This window comes from Equus przewalskii, chromosome 3 (assembly GCF_037783145.1).
Source record: "Equus przewalskii isolate Varuska chromosome 3, EquPr2, whole genome shotgun sequence".
Taxonomy (NCBI): domain Eukaryota; kingdom Metazoa; phylum Chordata; class Mammalia; order Perissodactyla; family Equidae; genus Equus; species Equus przewalskii.
Genome location: NC_091833.1, coordinates 69,461,405 through 69,482,476, shown reverse-complemented (window position 1 = coordinate 69,482,476; position 21,072 = coordinate 69,461,405). Strand labels below are relative to the sequence as shown.

The following is a 21,072-nucleotide window of genomic DNA, read 5'->3' as shown; positions in this document are numbered from 1 at the left end:
CTCCTTAGCTAAGAAGGAGAAGCTAATTTTTAGAGCTAACTCTGAAACAAGAATACTCCACTATGTGTTTCATTCCCCTTGAGCCAGAATAATGTGTACATTTGCTCTGACTGTGATTTTTTTTTGTTAGGTAAATGCTTCCTTATAATGATTTTAAACCTTTGAGATGCTGACAACCTGGAAGAAATGGATAAAGTCCTAGAAACATATAACCTTCTAAGACTGAATCTTGAAGAAATAGAAAATCTGAACAGACCTATTACTAGTAAGGAGATTTAGTAATCAGTAATCAGTAACAAAAAACCTCCAAACAAACCAAAGTCTAGGGCCAGTAGTCTTCACAGGTGAATTCTACCAAAGATTCAAAGAATTAATACCTGTCCTTCTTAAACTCTTCCAAAAAATAGAAGAGAAAGAAACACTTTAAAACTCATTTTATGAGGCAAGCACTACCCTGGTACCAAAACCAGACAAGGATGTCACAAGAAAAGAACATTATAAGCCAATATTCCTGATGAACATAAATGCAGAATTCTCAATATTATCAAACCAATTTCAACAATGCATTAAAAGGGTCATACACCATGATCAAGTGAGATTTATTCCAGGGATGCAAGGATGGTTCAACATCTGCAAATCAATCAATGTGATACATCGCATTAATAAAATGAAGGATAAAAATCACCTGATCATCTCAATAGATACAGAAAAAGCATTTGACAAAATTCAACATCTGTTTGTGATAAAAACTCTCAACAAAGTGAGTATAAAGGGAACATACCTCAACATAGTAAAGGCCATATATGACAATCCCACATCTAACAGCATACTCAAGGGTGAAAACCTGAGAGCTTTTCCTTAAGAACAGGAGCAAGACAAGGATACCCACTCTCACTACTCTTATTCAACATGGTATTGGAAGTCCTAGCCAGAGCAATTAGGGAAGGAAAAGAAATAAAAGGAATCCAAGTTGGAAAGGAAGAAGTAAAATTGTTACTATTTACGAATCACATGATATTGTACATAGAAAATCCTAAAGACTCCAGCAAAAAAATGGTAGAACTCATAAGCAAAATCAGTAAAGTTGCAGGATACAGAATCAATATACAAAAATCTGCTCTGTCTTTATGCTCTAATAAAAAACTATCAAAAAGAGCAATTAAGAAAATAATCCCATTTACAACTGCATCAAGAAGAATAAAAAACCGAGGGGTAAATTTAACCAAGGAGGTGAATTGCTTGTACACTGAAAACTATAAGACATTGATGGAAGAAACTGAAGAAGAGACATATAAATGGAAATATATCCCACGCTTATGGATTATGACAATTAATATTGTTAAAACGTCTGTACTACCCAAAGCAACCTACCAATGCAATGGAATCCCTATCAAAAGAAATCATAAGAACAAAGTTGGAGACATCATGCTCCCCATTTTCAAACCATGTTACAAAACTATAGTAATCAAAACAGTATGGTTTTGTCATAAAAACAGACACACAGATCATGGAACAGAATAGAGAGCCCAGAAATAAACCCACATGTATATGATCCATTAATTTATGACAAAGGAGCCAAGAATACACAGTGGAAAAAGGACAGTCTCTTCAATAAATGGTGCTTGGAAAACCAGACACTACATGCAAAAGAATGAAACTGGAAAACTATTTTATACAATACACAAAAAATAACTCAAAATAGATTAAACACTTGAATGTAAAACCTGAAAGCAGAAAACTCCTAGAACAAACAGAGATGACAAAATCCCTGGCGTCGGTCTTTGTGACATTTTTTAGGACTTGACCCCAAAAGCAAAGGCAACCAAAGTAAAAATAAACACATTGGACTACATCAAATTAAAACCTTCTGCAGAGCAAAGGAAAACATCAACAAAATGAAAACCCACAAAATGGGAGAAAATATTTTCAAATCATGTAAGGGGCTAATATCCAAAATATATGAAAACTCATACGACTCAATAGCAAACAAATAATCCAATTAAAAAATGAGCAGAGGATCTGAATAGAGATTTTTCCAAAGAAGACATACAGATACCAAACAGGTGCATGAAAAGGTGCTCAACATCACTAATCCTCAGGGAAATGCAGACCAAATCTACAATGAGGTACCACCTGACACCTGTTGGAATCAAAAAGATAAGAATTAAGTGTTGGTGAGGATGTGGATAAAAGGGAACCCTTGTGCACTGTTGATGAGAATGTAAATTGGCAAGATCGCTATGGACAACAGTATGGAAGTTCCTCAAAAAATTGGTCCTGGGCACCTGTTCTCGCCATCTCTCACCTTCCTGTTGTCTGCCCCAGAGATCTGTGATTCTCTTAACTTTCATTGCTGGGGAGAAAAGGCAGTTAACACCATTTTCCAAGTTGCTAATTTTAAGTCACAGCATCAAAAATAGACATATCTGTATCTCCTATCTCACCACAAGCACCTTTTAGATTCCCAAACACCCACTGGATGGCAGCCAGAAGAGGGTGGCAACACGAGCTGCTTGTTTCAGGAGCCCATGGCTGTGAGCTCTTCCGCATGCAGTGTGCCATACAAGCATCTTCAGGAAGGTGGAAGGGAGCCATTCAGAGACAAAGGTAGGGAGCCGGACCAATATGTGTGCCCCCAGGAGGGAGGCAACACAGGGTCAGGGTAAGGAACAGAGGCAGGAATGCTGCTCCTTCTCTACTGTGGACTCCTGCCAAGTCAACCTCTCTCGGCCTCCATTTTCTCACCTTTTTCAGCAGCAGGACCCGTTTCTGAAGTCTCAGGCCAGGTCCTCATGGGTCTTCCGCTTCTTCCTCCCCTCCAGCAGCTGACTGCAGACCTGGTAGACTTCCTCCTGGAGCTGCTGCCTAAACTTCTCCAGGCCCGGGGTGGGGGGGGGGTGGGGGGCTGCTGGTGCTGCAGCTGCTCCCTTCCTTCAGGGCAAGCTCTCTCTGCTGCAGTTGGACAATGAAACTGGAAAGGTCTTCAGGGTCCTAATGTTCAAGCCTGTGATCTGATCCCGTCCCTTCCAGCTTTGCAGCTTCTCCAGTAGTCTTCTCCAGCTCCAGGTCAATGAGATTTCCCTGCATCTTCTCCTAACACCCCTGCAGGCCCTCCAGTTCTTCCCTGAGCAGCCTGTCAGTCTCTCACATCTCCGCAGGTTCTCCTCCCTCAGATGCCTCAGCTCCCTCTCCCTCTCGGGCAGCTGCACCAGCTCAGACTTCATGTTCTTCACAATGGCAGCATCCTGCTCCTGCAAGGACAGCTTCTGCTTCAAATCCTTAATCCTCTGTTCCTGGTTTGCCCTCACTTCTTGACTGGCTTGGAGTTCCTGAATTTTTGATTAGCTTCCTGGCATTTTTTTTTGTCCTGCAAGTCCATCTGCTCCTCCAGCTCCTGCTTGTCAGACTCCAGGCTCTTCACCTGCATCTCCTGGTTCATCACATTCCACTGTGATTCCCATATCTTCCCCTTTGACAAACTAATGGTTTCTTAGGCTTCAGCTGAGTGGTCCTCCTTCTCTTGCAGCTTCTTGCTGGCTGCATCCAGCTGCTGCTTAAACAACCTGCTGTGCTCTGCCTGCTTCTTCTTAATCTCCTCCATCTGAGCATCCTGCTCCTGAAGCTGCAGAATGCACATCAAGGGCTCTTGGTTGCAGTAAACCTCATGCTCTTAGCTCCTAGCACTGGTGCTAGCCACTTGCTCCAGCCCCACTTAAGCCCTCTTGTGACTCAGCTCCATCTGCATCTTTTCCAGCTCTGTCTGGGTGAGGTGAGACTGAATGGATCTGTTCTGCTGGTTCCTCCAACTGCATGCTCTGCTGGTACTGCATCTGCAGAGAAACCTGCACAGAGGTGGAAACACCCAATCCAGACCCTCCCTCTACTCATTCAGAAATGAAGCTGTTCAAAGACCTCAGGATGGTTAGGATGGTGGTGTTTTCCCCTAGGTCTTCTGTGGCCCCTTCCTTCTTACTGCCCCAGGTCCTTCCTCCCTGTGTCCTTCCTCCTATCCTGCTCTCCTTCCCTGCTTCCTTCCTTCCATCTTTTCCTCATTTCCTTCTCCCTTTTTTCCTTTTTGTCCTATACTAGAGATAACATTGTCATACTGATTTTCCATTCTCAGTTCTTCCTTTCATCAAGCCCCATGAAGAGGGCTTCTAACATGCTGCTAATTTTCTCTTTCTTAATCTGGGTGCTAGTTACATTTGTGAAAATTCATGAAAGTATAAAATTATCATTTGTTACTTTTCTCTATGTAAAATTTTAATCAGATATTTTTTAAATGGGCTATATATTATCTCTATTGAACATTGAAGCTTCACCTACTTTTTGATACTAATTCTAGAATTCCCTCACCGCCTCTTTATAACACATCTGTTATTTCTGAAGGCCAAGCTTATGTTTACTCATTCTCTTCAATGACTATATTCTCAAATGTTATCCTTCTTATACTCCACTATTGATTTTGTTGTGGGTATTGCTGTAGTTGTTATTTAAGTCTTTATTAACAAGTTTTTACAGTTTAACATTGAAAATATCTTTTAAAATTACATTGCAAAATAAAAATGAAGTTCTCGAAAAATTGCAACTTGTTCAACTTGATGGTGTTTGAGAACATGTGAAAATCTTCAAAGGTGCCTTAAAAAAATCCAGACATAAAAAAAAATTATCAAAAAGGGAGATTGTTACATAAATACAACAACAACAAAACTCCTCCTGCTATATAGATAATGCAGACAGTTCTAATTATCTAGTCCAGGAGCATATAGCGAGGACTTAGAAAGTTTTCAGTTCCATTCCTTAGTTCATCTTTCTTTCTTCCTTCTTCCCTCCCCTCCTCCCTCTCTCTCTTTTCTTTCTTTCTTTCTTTCAAAATACAGGAACTGGAATCAGATTCAGGTTAGATGTTTTTGGCAAGAATATTTCATAGGGGTTTGTGTACTTCCATTAGGAAGAACAAGTTAGCTAGTTGTCCATGTTTTTATGGTTGCTAGAGGCTGTTGATTATCATTGCCTAAATTCAAGATTTCATTAGGGGTTTGAAAAATGGTCTTTTCTATGATGTTTTCTTTGTTTGTTAGCTGCAATATTTTCGTACAGAGAAACATCTCCTCAATAATTATTTGGTTATCTGTGATATAATTGTCAAGATAAATGTCTGATAATTTTCTTTCATTCACTAGTTTTCAAATAGCAAGTTAGTTCTAGATATCTTCCAAAAATGATGAATGGGAATTTAAAAAAATTATTTTTGTATCTTGATAAACTCATGAAGTTAGAGATATTGTGTTTCAATATATTGTAGCGGTTGTTCTTGTTAATGCTCAAATTTTTCCACCTTTGCCCTGTGGGAGCCTTCAATGGAGTTTATGATGCAACTCCAGCAGTCTTTGATAGCATCCTTGCTTTCACATATGGCAACATATTCTGTATGTTTCTGAGATTCACCAATCGTAGGAATTTAGTGACTTTTGTTTTATCTATCGATCTATCTGGATTGATATATATGGATATATACATCATATATTATTATATGTATTAATATTATTTTGCTAAAACATTTGAGACTAAATTGAAGAAATCACGATCCTTTATAATCTAAATACTTCATCATGCATCTCTTAGGAACAAGAATATTATCTTGTAACCACACTAGAAATATCAGATTTAAAGTAATGATAAAGTACTATCTAAAATATATCCCATATTCAACATTTGCCAATTCAATTATCCTAATTTGTCCTGCATAGCAAGGTTTTACCAATCTAGGATCCAATCCAGAATAATATATTGCATTTAGTTGTTATATCTAAGAAATATTACATTTTAAAGATATGCATCATGAGTTCAAAACAATATTTCCAATTCAAATTTAGGATTTCAGGGGTTGTTTTTGTTTTTGTTTTTCACCTAGTATCTTAAATCTTCCATCTGTAGAATTTGTCTTCTACATGGAAAATTTGGCTCCCAAGAACAACAAAAGGATTACTCATTTGCATTCACTTTTTTCTTTTGATGGCAAGTGATTTTAATTTTCTTATTTTGTCATATTTTATTTTACTTATTATTTTAAGATTACTCAAACCAACTGAAAAGTTTCAAAGCTAATAACCTTTACAAATTTATACATTTTCAATATTTTCTGACATCTGAGCTGTATCTCCCTTAGCTCAAATCTTATTGCTGTAATCTCATGTCAATTACTTCTAGTTGAATAGCAAAACTGGATGAAGTTAGAGTTGCTAGGCCAGCATTAGATCAGTAATCCCTTGCACAGCCTCAGAGCAGATGTATTTTGCTCGTCTGGTGGATCTGATGCTAATGTCTTTTTGCCCTCTTGTGAATTAAGGCAGTGCTTCTTAAGCCTGACATGTATACAAATCATCTAGGAATCTTGTTAAGATGCAGATTCTGATTTAGTACATCTGAGTGGGGCCTGAGTGTTCTGTATCTCTAACAAGATCCTAGGAGACGCTGATGATGCTGGTGCCTGGATCATACTTTGAGTAGCAAGAGTTTAGGGTTTTCTGGGCTAAGGAATTTTTTCACATGATTGATGTGCTACATTTTTGCTCTTTGTCATCTTATAATTTAGAGTTTTGCGGATGTCGGGGTAGGTAATTGAAGATGTAGCAGTATCAAAGTAGAGGTGGCTGTTTTCTCTGGCTTTCATTTTCTCGATTTTCCTCTTCTTCTTTATTGATAACCTCCCCATGCTGTCATTGGTAAAGAGGCTGTCTGCCGAGTGGTTGAATGCAGCCCTAGTGTATGTTCTAACTAGTCTACTTCCTTTACCTTAACCATGGTTGTCAGCACTGTCCGTCACTGTCCAGGGAAGCTTAGTGTATCATGATTGAGGGTCATAGTGACTACATGTCTAGTAAGATGACAATCGCCACCATGTGCAGTAAGAATGGCATTATTGGATTGTTTTCCAGGAGCTGTCTTTGAAGATTTTATTTTTTTCTTTTTCTCCCCAAAGCCCCCCGGTACATAGTTGTATATTCTTAGTTGTGGATCTTTCTAGTAGTGGCATGTGGGACACCACCTCAGCTTGGCTTGATGAGTGGTGCCATGTCCGCGCCCAGGGTTGGAACTGGTGAAACACTGGGCCGCCTGCAGCGGAACGCAGGAACTTAATCACTCGGCCATGGGGCCGGCCCCTCCAGGAGCAGTCTTTGAATTTACCTTTTCTTCATTTTCTCTCTGTTGGTGGTGCTGTTGGTAATTTGGGATGGTTAACACCCATGATGGTTGTGATCTGCTGCATATTCACTGCCTTGAACTAGAGCACCACCTGTAACATCAGCTGCTGCTGTTCCTCATCCCCTTCAACGACAGCAAACTACATCATTTCTCTACCTCTTATACCACAAAGTTGCTTCCTGATTTACCTTCTTTATGATAATGTTCTGCACAAAAATAACCTCCACAACGTCATTCATTTGCTTATATCTTAAGTATTTTCTTATAGTAGATGCCACTAGAAGATGTCATGAATTTGAGGTCACAATGGCTGCTTCCTCTGCACCTCACCTCTGCCTGTGGTGCCAGGCTTGGTTTTCTGAAATTGGAGGATACCCAGTGGTGACTGGCAACTGGGTTCCTTCCTCACTGCTCAGCTACTGAGATGATGACTAAGACCTGCTGCCACGCCTCCAGTTCTGCTTTACGGCAATGTGGACCAGCCCAGTGATGGTGGATCTGCTAAGGACTTTATGGACTCACTCTTCACTCTCAGACCGATCAGACTCAACCTTAGTTTTCTTATCTGCAGCAACAGGATAATCATACCTCCTTCACAGGAGAAGTAAAGAAAATATATGCAAAGCTCATAACAGAAAGCAAACACAAAGTAATTGCCAGAAAAAGAGACAATTTTTAAAAATATTTACTGAAAATTTTCATGAATTTAGACAGACAGGGTTATGACTTTAGATAAATTACTTAATACCTAGTGGTCACTTTCCTTATTTATAAAATACTCAAAAAACAAATCATGCTTTGCAAAGTAAAGCTGATATTAACACTGTCCTTTAGTAATCAGGGTCTCTAGATATGTGAAGGAAAGGTAATAAAGACAAAGATGGTTATGACTGGCATCTCTTGGAAAACTTTATTTCCTCTAAGAGCCTAGGATTACAAGGAAGAAAGACATAAAAATTTTGTAGTTTTTTAGAAATATATATATTTGTGAAGAAGATTGGCTCTGAGCTAACATCTGTTACCAGTCCTCCTCTATTTTATGTGGGGTGCTGCCAAGCATGCCCTGACCAGCACTGCTAGGTCCATGCCCGGGGTCTGAATCCACAAACCCCGGGCTGCCAAAATGGAGCACAAGAACTCGACCAACATGCCACTGGGCCGACCTCGAGAAATTTTTTTTTAAGAAATATTTTCCTCCAGTGCAATATTTCACAACCTTGTCTCAAATTCAGTTGTCCCTCATATCGCAAAGTTTTACATGTCAAGAGAGATAATTGGGAACAGTTTTAGGTGAGATACAAAGAGTGTGCCAACTTTGCCCTACAATTTGGAGGTGTTTATCCTTATGGTTTTGCCCTTGTTTCTTTTCATTTTTAGCTCTAGTACCTTGCAATATTTAACACCCTCCACATGCATGTAGAAAGACATCCCTTCTAATGGAAGTGGAACAAAGGAGAAAAAGATGAATGTAAGTGAAGGGAAGTTTATATGTGGATGTTGAGAAATTTGTAAGCGTTCTTGTGCTTATTCTCTTCTATTTCTCTGGTGACTTTGGGATATAAGGTCATCTGTGATGAGTGAAGTGCCAATAGTCCAGAGAAGATTTTAAGATAATATATATCACTTTTGAATATACAGAGAGAGGCTATATGAACAACTTGTGGCATCGAACATCCTGGACCTTACTTGATGACAATGGCATAAACAATTGCTGTAGAAACATCTGACAGGTGAAAATATCTCCAATGATAAGATTTAAGCTTCCTCCCTAGTAAAGTTCATTCGGTGGTAATAGGCTTTGGGAAAGTTTCAATGTTTATGATAAAGGTGAGTTGAAAAGTTTAAAATAAATCATCAATGTGTAGAGCAACTGGTTAAAAAAAAGTTGATACCTAGGTAGTGCCCAATGATAGAGGTAGTTTCAAAAATGATTAAAAGAGTGTTCCATTAAAGGTGCCCACAGCTACATGATCTCTGTGAGGTGAGTGTTCATGTGGCTAAGCCCATGTTCCTGCCATCAGAGAAAATATGACTGAAAAAAGAAGTTCTGAAAGTGATCATAGAAAAATACATTTTTCTTCCTTCAGAAGAATGTTTTTGAGGTGCTGCTTTTTGATAATGAATGATGCTGCTTTCAGTAAAAGCGCCCTCCTGTGGTCTTCTAAGCTTAGCCCCTTCAGTTGTCTTGCCATAAGTGACATGGATAAACTTTTATCTCTTTCAGCTTAATTACATTTGATCTCCTCTGAATTCTGATAGAAAGGCTCATACTTATCCAAGATCTGGCAATATTTCCTAGGTTTCTTTTTAGGGGAGTGAGAAGGCCACATTAAATTTGGAAGAATTTTGGGAAAAGAAAAATGCTCACCTTCTTGTTTGCATTGTTGAATTAGACTTTTAACTGATCTCCATGGTTCCAGCAACCTCTTCTTTCCGTTCTGTCCATCAAAGCAATCTTTGCAATTTGCATATTTGACCATGGCAGTCCCCAGCTAAACAAACAAACAAATGAACAAACACAGAATGTTTTAATGGCTCTCTATGGCCAGTGAGTAGCATCCATAATACTCAGAATCTTTGTTCTATTATTTCTAACTTTTTTCTCACCACTCCTTCCTACACTCTCTCTCTCTGTGGCCATATACAACTATAATTCCCCAAACACACTTTCAACTTCATTTTTCCACGTAATTGTTCATTCTGTCCCAACTTGCCGGAATGCCTTTTCATATCCTCACAATACGCACACACTGTCACAGATTAGCAAACTGTGGCTCTGTCCTTGAATGAGTCAGGCAAGTTCATCTTTCTGTCGCCTATAGTTGTACTTATTAAACCTTGTGATTACAATTGACGCTATGTTCATGCTTTTCCCTCCTCCTGCTCGTTAGACTGCGTGCTTTTTGAGGGCAGAGACTGTGGCTTAGTAATGACTATGGGGTTCAAAACATAAAAAATTATTTTGTTTGAAGAATTAGGAAAACACATGGCCTGTCTGCTTCTTTTTATTAAAAGTATAATCAGCCAAATTCTTTTTCTGCATTTCCACAAACATCCCACAGACCTCTAAGATCATAGCTATTGATATGACAAAGGTTTTCGTTTCCCTGGGAAACTCCTTTGCAATTCAGTGTTCATGTTGCCTTTTTGAAATATTTATTTCTACAAAGTATGATAGTCAAGTATTCTCATTCTTATTTTGAAATTTATTTTTCAGAATCAGAGTCAATAATATAGAGTCGCTTCTTTTGGTTTCTCCCATTTTTTGCTTGATAAAGAAAGAGAGTAAATAATTCACAGATATCTGAAGGAAAGTTAAATACTTGTTAAAAATTATCACCTGGACTGCTTGTGTTGGGTGTCAGACTAGTTAGAGATCTTGTGCTTCGTTGCTCTGGACAGATGTCATTGAGAATTCATTGGTGTATTTAAATCTTTTGTAATATGCTTGATAAAATAACATATAAATGGGGAGAATGAAGACATGGACAAATTTCAAGTGACTAACCAGAGAGCCAAGCCTTACATTCTCCAAACACTCATTATCCCCAAACTTGAAAGTAAATCAATGAATCAAGATGATGCATGAGTGAAAAAGAATAATACTGGGACTGCCACCAAAGTTTCCTTTGTAAAAGAAAAAAAAAGACCAAACAGCCATGTATAGCAGTACTGACAACATTAGAATTTCCTTCTTTTGTCACTTCTAAGTATATTTATTGTAGTTTGGTTTGGCTCCAGTCCTCCTCCCCTTGTTTTCACTTTGAGTTTGGGCCAGGCTTTTTAGCTCCAGGGAAGCTAGTTGAGGTATTGAAATAGCACTTTCATTTAAACACTGCTAATTGCAGCCAGAATCACTAGTTCATAGACCATGGAAATTAATGATGGAAAAGACTTGTTAGAGCATCTCTTCCATCTGATTCCAATAATACAGGATTATTTTTTACATTATGTCCTGGAGTGTTCTGCCTGGTTAATTTTAAGTGACTGAAATAATGGGGCTTTCACCATTTCCCTTGGGAGAGAGCTGTGTAGCCTAATAAACTTAGGACATCGATCTGAAGATCAGCCTAGATTTTCTTTTTACTTCATTTCATGCCATTACTCCTAGTTATACACCCTTGGGTCACCCTAAACAATTCCTTTTCCTTCTCCATTCAATACAGCAAATTTCCTGGCTACCATCCTACAAAGAACTCCAAAGATGGTTTTATTTTCATTTATGGAGAAGGATATGGTCTTGGGTAGTGGTGAAGCAAAATGCAGCTATTCACTATTTCATAAATCATTCTTGTCCAAAAGAAGACAAGTATAGACTTTACAAAAAATTAATTTAAAAAAACGCAAGAATATGACTGCTTGCATTATATCTGTGCATTCTATTCATCAGCTTTAAACGTATATTGAATGTAAAATTCTGTCAAAATGTTTTCCATGACCTTTGAATATACCATTTCTATTCAGATTATTGACTCTTCGAAATCTTGACACTGAAATCTGATTTTGGACTGAATTTTTCTCCTCCATTGTAATGTTCACTTGATCTCTTAATGTGAACCTGCTATTTTTATTTATTCATTTAAAATATACTGGAACATGGTTTTTAATAAGTATTTGAATTGATTTTTCATTGTGTTACTTAGAGTATATCTGATTTTGTATTATAAAGTGATAAAGTAGTCAATAATATACTGTATCATTTAGATTTATGATTGAGGGGAAAATATTTGGTTTCTATTTATAAATGATAGATAATAAAAAGAAACAATTATTATTATAAATGATGTATAATAAAAGGAAAATGTTGTTGCTGTTTTTGCAGATTTATTAGCATGGTTGATAAATTTATGGAGTCTGGAAAATAGCATATGTTAAAATCTTGTAACAAATTATCTTTCTCTGTATTTTATATGGCACTGATTCTAAATGAAACAGTTATGAGCTAGTTACACACTACTCACATTGTAATAGGCAATAAGGATAATAATCATCATTATTTTTTGCAACATGAACCTATTTAAAATAATATAGTCTAGGAGAATAAGTTATTCACCCATATTAAGTAAAATAAATGGTCCTGCTGACCGAAATGAGGCAATGGAAGCAATTTATTATAATCAGACTTTTCATGGGAATTCAGCTTAAAAAGTTTCAATATATTTCAATGACAGATAAAATTTCAAAGAAATTTTAAAAGATTTACATGTAATTCCTATTCTCAAATTATGTACACAAGAGAAGAATTTAAGAGTAAATAAATTAAATTTCTAAATCTTCTGCAGATAAACATTTTTCTTGTATCTTTTTATTTTCAAATTCAATGAGATGTCATTCTGACTCTTTAAGACTAGATCCACTCATTTCATTAACTCAGAGATAAGAAAATTTCTTTTTGTAATGCCTCTCCATATTGTGTTTTCTTGTTCAACACAGAGTTTTCTGCTTCATATGTTTTTTTCATAAATTTTAGTCCTTTAGGTGGGGGTCAAATTAAAATATCTTTACTGTACTGATAAAACAAATTTTGAAATAGGCAAATAAATACAGAATTAAGAATTCTCACACTATCTCCTAGTTCCACACTCTGATGGGGAAAAGTCTACATTTTTTATGACTGGTTTCAACAAAGTTTCAGTTTTGCTTTTCTTACTTTGAAAATAAGCTTGTTTATCTCATAATTGAAATATTACATCAAGACATAAACTAAAACCTGTAGTATGTATTTAGAGAAGCATAAATTTATCTCACATAAAGGGTAAAATAATGTACGTCCACTCTTGCCCATGAGAGGGAGAAATAAAAGCACTCAGTCTTGTAGGCATGTTTTTTTTTTATGGTGTAGGGATTCAGATGTTTGATGTATTCAGGAACTCAATAGACTTTAACAAAATTGTCTTTACAGTATCACTGATAAGTTTGGATAGTAATTTCCAGGCTCCTTTTAATAGAAAGTGCAGCACATGGAAGACTGTTTAGTAGAGAAAGACAGGAAAAGGAGGGGAAGAGATTAGCAATTGGATGACTTAAAGAGTCAGAGGGAGGAGAAGTAAAAAATGAAATATTTTGAAATGCCAAGGAGCTTGGCAAAGTCACTGAGACACTAAGATTTATATAAATATAATATTTTTTCTCTACCCTAAAAAGTAAACTAGTCATTCAATGTAAATATACAACCACTTTAGTTATTCTCTCAAAAATCTTTGTTAAGTGTCTCTCTGTTCCAAATTAAGTTTATGTAAGTTTTAAGATTTGAGCAGATTTTTCTAAGAGTCTGATCCCTCCTGGGATGGAATGTTCTAGTCTCAGACCTGTGGTGATAAATGACTGGTCTAAGAGTCCTGGTCATCCATCAGGTTGCCATGTTGATAGGACCCAGCTTAGAAAGCCTCCCACAGTCATGCCTGCATTATCCCAATATTATCTGAATCCAAGGCTCTTCTCTTCCTCATTTTAAAAAGTTATAGAGAATAATTTCCAGCTAAAGGTAGAATTTTGAAAATAACTGTGCAGCTACTTTAGCTATAGCTATAGAATTGCCAGGAGTATCGTCAAGGTAACACTCTTGTGGTAAACAAAACTGTTCTGTCAAGGAGCAGTTCATATGTTTGATAGTCAAAGGTCATAGTAGTGAGCATACTAAATAAATACTCATAAGATAGGGTTGAAATATATTTGAACGATTCTGGACATGGCTATGAATCGCTCTTTTAGTATCTATTACATATATGTTATATGAACTGTTGGTGTTTTCCTGAGGAGATTAAGGATAACCATAGAATACAAGCTTAAACTCTCCTGCAGTCCATTCAGGGAAAAAAAAAAATCAAGTGGTTTGTTGAATGCTCCTGAATCTATTTATCTACCTCTATTGCTGCACGAATACTGACTTCTATTTTTAGGTACTGTAAGAAATAAGACAAGAAGCAAGGTCTTCAGAGACTCATTAGAACCATTAGAAAAATGCTTCTAGCAGCTCCTATCAAAACAGCAGAAATAAATAACCTTTGTTCCTGCGACGTGGATTCACCCTGTTTCTGCAGCCCCATTTCCGGATGATGTATTACAGTCATTATAGTCACCTCTGTAGGACACTGTGTACACAAAGTGTGAGAGCCTCGCCTCACAGTTCAGGGTATTTCCTGATATATGAACCATTTGTCCTTGTCAGATTGGCCAAGGTGAAAGAATAAACTTTAAATATGAACCACTTCTAGGCAACACGAATACAGGAAAAGAAAATATTTTGTCTTACTTTCTCTTGCCATAAAGTAAAGGAACATACACTGCAAGAGAAAAAGGAGTAAAGGATAAAATGCCTTAAAAAGAAATATTACTTGTTTCATTTTCAAAAAATTACTATTTAACAGAGACGTCCCGTAAAATCAAAATGCCGAAATCTGCTATTTGAAGGAAGTTGCACTTCATAATAAAGAAAAATGTTCTAGAGATCTGTATCAGAAAGGATTAAGACATTCTGTGTCAATGGTGGAAAAGCTGAAGGAATGTCCCACTTCTTTCTTTGTTCAATGTAGTATTACCTGTGTGACTTAAGTAAGTTTATGAATGTTTGCTAATGAAGGGGTATTATTGCACATTTTTCTTTGAGGAATTCCAGGAAATTCTAGCAGAACCGAATATGGTATTTAGATTGTATTTTACTACTTATATGTAAAACATAAAGTATGTTTACATTTTAAAAACCAGTTACTAATTTGTTATTGTTATTTGTTATTTAACCTTCTAGTTGTTGTTGAGGGAAGCTGTGACTGTATCAGCTTGAGTCTTTCTGTCCCAGAACAGTAATCCTAAAGAAATGCCTAGAAGTACTTTTGCCAGATTTTTACTATTCTCACGAATCCTTTTTCCTTTGTTTTGCATATCTTGTTGGAGTAAATAATAGTAACAGGTATGCATTTGTCCTTCTAGATTGTCATTTAACTTGTCCATGTCATCAACGAAGGGTAGTGGTTTAAGTCAGTGTCCAGCAAGGAAACCAAAACAATACTAAGTAATTCAATAAAGGGTACTTAGGAAAGAGATTTAAATGCAAGCATGCCTAGAAGTGCTAACAGTGGTTCGTGAGGACTCCAGAGGTTAGCAAACACAGCAAGCAGCAACCATCTGAGGGATGGAAGGACAAAAGAAGAGACGAGGTGACCTTAAGGCAAGGATCTGTGACCGCTCAGCGGAAGCACAGGGAATCTGCTGGGGCGAGCTGGGACTACGGATGAGAAAGAGTCACACTGCTCAAGGTGCCACTAATGCAGAGAGTAATACAAAAGTATTGGATTTTGCTTTTGCTCCTAAAACAGTATTTGAAACATATATTTTCCTTTTCCTTTCATTTTGAGCCTACTCAATTTGGAGATATTTTAGTTTTTTTGGCCAAAATATTTGTCTTTGTCCTTATATGAGGTATTTGTTACAAGGAAATGATCACTTGCTGCCATTAGCATTTTCAGAGAAAACTTTGGAAATTCTATTCCTAGGATTTATTTTTCTAGAACCATTTGTTAACGTATTGTAGAATAAAGTAATTTTGGAATGCCTGTTGAAGTGAGAGGCAAAAAATTCAAGAATGGGAAAAGATAACTAAGAATAATTACTTATATAGCTTCCCTTAAAACAACTCTCAAGAGCTAATCCCATGGTTTTAGCCACACGTACCTACTAATTACAGAAACTGACCTTTCATAAATGTAGACTTGAAAAATATGTCAGACTGGCTTAATCTGAATTAATCAAGCATCATCATTTAAAACTTTCCACATATTTCATATATTTATACAAGCATGAGTTCATTCAGGCTATCATATAGTTTACTTTAAATATATGCTTCATTTTATCAGCACTAAAAAAATAAACAGAAATGAGCTAAAAAAATTAGAAAATGGAATTGGAAATTAAAACAAGACTGAGTGCAGGTATAAAATAGATTTAAATAAAATATATTAAGGCTATATATTGATGTATATAACATTAGATTATCATATATATTCTATTACATATAGAAAAATGTTAAATGAAGTTAATTTTCGTGCTTTTATTCTTTGAAGAAATCTTGATACGAAGCCAGGTTACTTAATATTTCACATAACAATTTCTTCTCAGAATTGTGTATCACTAATATTTTGCATCTCATATCTATTAGTCAATGAGAGTCATATTGATGCGGGATCGGTGAGCCGAGGAGTCGAAAGAAAGATTTCTTAGACTCTCAAGATCTGGCAGTAGTGCTCTTTTATTTAGAGAATAGTGTGGAATAGCATGGTGACAGGACCCATGGGCAGGCAGAGCTTCTGCTGCTGCCGCTGCCGCTGCTGCTGCCCCCGCTGGCATGGGGACAGGTCCCATGGGCAGGCAGAGCTAGTGTGTGGGGACAAGACCCACAGGCAGTCAGAGCTCCTGCTGCTGCCCCTGCTGGCATGGGGACAGGACCCATGGGCAGGCAGAGCTCCTGCTGCTGCCCCCGCTGGCATGGGGACAGGACCCATGGGCAGGCAGAGCTCCTGCTGCTGCCCCCGCTGGCATGGGGACAGGACCCCTGGGCAGGCAGAGCTGGTGTGTGGGGACAAGACCCACGGGCAGTCAGAGCTCCTGCTGCTGCCCCGAGTTGAGGGTTAGGGCTAATTTTATAAGGCAAGGGTACGTGACTTATTTTTACTGGAGAAAAGAAAAGATGATGTAAAAAGTCATTAAATGATTTCAGTGCAGATGGGGTCTGGTTATTGTGCGGTCATATAACTTTAGATACGAATCTGGCCATATAGATCGGCATGTAGGTGAGGATGCCCTGGGCTTCTCTCCCTGGGGCGGTCCTAATTCATACCATAAAAAAAAGTCCACTGGGTCGTATAGTTTGGCATGTAGGCCAGGTCACCTTGGGCTTCTCTAGCTGGGGCAGCCTTATTCCACATCAATATCACTTATTTTATACTTTCTGAGACTTCCAGGAAGCCCAGAGCTATATTTGAGATTTGTTTGTAGTAAATACGTTTAGCTTATCTGCAGATAGAAACTCAGCAGTCTCTTTTACGTGGTACATTTTTTAATCCTTGTTTTAATGTGTTTCTGCCTATATTTTATTATTACAAGTTTTTAAGGCCTTTTTAGATTACATAGTATGGAAAGAAAAAAATATTTATATAAGGCTTAAGAGCAATGTCCCCAAGATGGTCAGTCCTGGGGGTTTATAAGAAGCACTCATATAATGTTAATTAGTCCTTTAATAGCTTTCTCTTCAGTACCTATCACTTCATACTGTGTGCTTCATCCATTATTGTAATTATTTGTACACCTCACTACAATAACATTGGTATTCTATCTTTTTCTTTAGATTTAAAATAAGGAAGAAAATAAGTTTTTACTAATTTTCAAAAATATATACATTAAAATGATAAGGAACAGAAATACACTGATACTCAGGTTTATAATAATGACAATAATAATAACACTTGCATAATTTCTGTCTTAATAGAAATTGCAGGGCTTCCCTCCTCTTCACACTAAAGACTATAATGGCACAAATCAAATAAAAGGGGTCTTTTAGTATCAAACCTGTCAAAAACAGTGACACGTTTTAATTTGTTGCCATTGTTGTCAAATCAGATTTGAATCCTTGTCTGAGTATCTTTCTTCTCCAAGGTGTATAACCTCAACCTAATCTATCACCTACCCTTCTCTTTCAAACACCCTTAAACTGAAGTTCTCTGAAATAGTTGTATAAGTTCGCAAGGTTACCACTTGCGTTTTACTTTGATAGCTAATGTAAGTATCTGGATGAAGAACCTGACATAATCTGTACTAATCAAGCTTGCTTTGGTTCCAATAGCACAACAGGAGGCTATTGGAAATGCCCCCACCCCATCCCTGTGCAGGATAATTAAGCTGAGATTGGTTTGAATTCTTTTATAATTATCCCTCTCACCATGCAGTTGGGCTTGAGAAGTTAATTACAACCATTTTCATGCCTATAATGCAGAAATGATCTCTTCGTTACGTACAGATTTGACAAGTCTTTAGAAGGATGTTAGATGATGGTGCCTGCTATATATATTCCCTCCCCTTGACAGTAGCTGAATGTCTATGAGGCATTTTTTAATGTTTTAGAAAGTATTTTAAGAATTTCTACATGAGCACAGAGAAGAATCAGGTGAAACTATTCAAGGACTTGAGGTTCACAACAAAGATTCTTAACATGAGGCAAGAAGTCTTTCCAAATTGTCCTAGGTGTTATAACAGAATGTATAGCAATTTGCTGTTTTGAAATAGCTATATTTGGTCTACTACGAAATGAAGGAAAATTTATTTTAATAACTTTCTTCTCTCTGTAAAGTTGCATTGAAATTTACTATAAGAAAATCTCTAAAGTCATCTGAAATTTCTATTGCAAAATATATATGAAAATGATTGAACAATACTCATAATTATAAAAATGCATTGTTTTCAGGATAGAACAAAAGTCATAATTTCAATGTGTTTTAAAGGGACCACAACATTGTGGTGTGCTAGTTTGACATTGTATTTGAACAATGTTTCTGGATTTTGACAATGATTTTTATTGGGTATACTATATTTCTATGTAAGAATTTGTAAAATCTATGTAGATTGGAAATCAAACAGAATGGATTAAGATTAAAATATAGGTCACCAATTCATATAATTTTAAATGACAATATTATTGCAGTGAAATTAGCAATTTTTGAAGGCTCTCTGCCAAACGTCTAGAAATTTTCTTTGCAATATCACACCCCCCAAAACTAAGAATTCATAATATAATAGGGGTTTTTCAAGGTCCTGTTGTGCTCACTTTATTTCTCTTGAACCGTGGAATGTCTACTTATAACCTTGTAATTAAATCAGAATTGTCCTTAAGTATATACAGTATGTCAATATACTGATTTTTTCTTAGAAAAAAACCTCAACTATCTAGAAGTGTCTAGGAAAGAAAACTTCACAATTTCAACTTTTGACCAGAGATCTCATGGTTACTTTGAAGTGCTCGTGATGTCAATTTAATTTTGCCGTAAATGAATATGGAGAAGGGTAATCACCATTCAAAATAAAACATTCATGTATTTCGAGGATTGTGTTTAGGCCACATATTAACCCCATTTTATCCAAACAGTATAACTGCACTTCATTCAAAATTGACTTACTAATCATTTTCCTTAAAACCTGAATGATATCTCAGATTCACAAAGACCTACCAAAAGTGATCCACATTTCTAAAAAATTTGTGATGATCAGCTGTCTAAAATATTTGGGCAATGACTGGTTTATATGTGCCTAAGCTTGAATAAAACTGGTGGCTGAATCTAAAAAGACGAAGATTTACAAGTAAGGTAGTTGTTCTATAGTAATAGAAACAGGAGTCATGGTGATGACATAGTAGTAATAGAAATAGTTCAAAATGGGGAAAATGAAAAGCATGTAGTAGTCTTTGCTTCATAGCATTTCTGAGATTCAGCCAGGCATATGTCACCAAGTCTCTCTGCTTAGGAGCATGAATTGTGTGTAGAGTAGGACCAGGTCTGCTCCCAAGGATTGGTATTCCTTGATTCTCTGCTCCACTTTCTGAGCACTTGGCTCTGAAAGTCATCCGTGCTTATTTTAAGAAATGGCCTGTGTTTACAGGTGAGTAGCATTCCTAGACTGTTTCCTGCCCATAGAAGTATAGAGACCCAGAAATTTTAATACGTCTTTCATTTTTTTCCTTCCAAGCTAGTAGTGCTTTGGACAGTACAAAACTCTTAAAAATTCTGAAGATTTTCCATTAATCTTACTCAGGTTTTCATCATTAGACACATGCTGTACACACAACTAACTTCAAGGCATGCTGCTCTGTACCTTTGAGCTCTCAGTCAAACTACTGAGGATCAAGGCCCATATGAGTTTTAGAAGCACTTTGGTTTGGACAAGAATGTCTAAGAGGCATTGCCTTAAATCTTTCTGATAGATTACGGGAGAGTCTTAGAGCTCAACCATGGATATAATCTTTACCCTCAATTTCATTACTGTCCTGAGGCAATTTCTTACTTTGAAAACATTTTGCTAGCTAAAGAGTTGAAAGGGGAAATAATTTTATTTTCCAACCAAGCAAGTCCTTAGGTAGAAATATTTCCTCTAAATTTTCCTTTAAACTGGAGAGTTCCTTCAATACATTTTTCTTCTCCCAAAGTTCATAGACAGTTAAAAGAGGCATTGGCACTTTCTACATTCTGCTGGAAATCTTCATAGCTGCTTTTACAAGTGAATTAGATGTGTTTTCCTTTTTTATAATTGAACTAACATTGGTTTATAACATTATACAAATTTCATGCGTACAACATTATAATTTGAATTCTATATAGATGATAGCTTACAACCAGAATCTAGTTTCTGTCACTGCAGCATTGACCCTTTTTACCCATTTTGTCCTCCCCTCACTCCCCTTCCTTTCTGGAAGCCACCAATCTGTTCTCTGTATTTACATGACTGTTTTTGTTTTGTTTGTTTTATATTCCACATGAATGAAATCATGTGATATTTATCTTTCTCTGTCTAACTTACTTCACTTAACATTAATATCCTTAAGGTCCATCTGTGTTGTCACAAATGGAAAGATTTTGTCTTTTTTATGGCTGAGTACTATTCCTTTGTGTATATATATATATATATATATATATATATATATATATATATATATACCACATCTTTTTTATCCATTTATCTGTCGATGGGCACTTACATTTTCCCATATCTTGGCTATTGTGAATAATGCTGAAATGAATTGATGGGTACATATATATTTTTGAATTAATGTATTCACATGCTTTAGACAAATACTCAGAAGTGGAATAGCTGGACCATATGATAGTTCTATTC

At 36.6% G+C, this 21,072-nt stretch overlaps 1 pseudogene; it reads right to left on the bottom strand.

Annotated features, from left to right (window-relative positions):
* Window positions 1-2,595: 2,595 nt before the first annotated feature.
* The window catches only part of LOC139082622 (mitotic spindle assembly checkpoint protein MAD1 pseudogene), a 199,064-nt pseudogene continuing 180,587 nt past the window's right edge, over window positions 2,596-21,072 (bottom strand).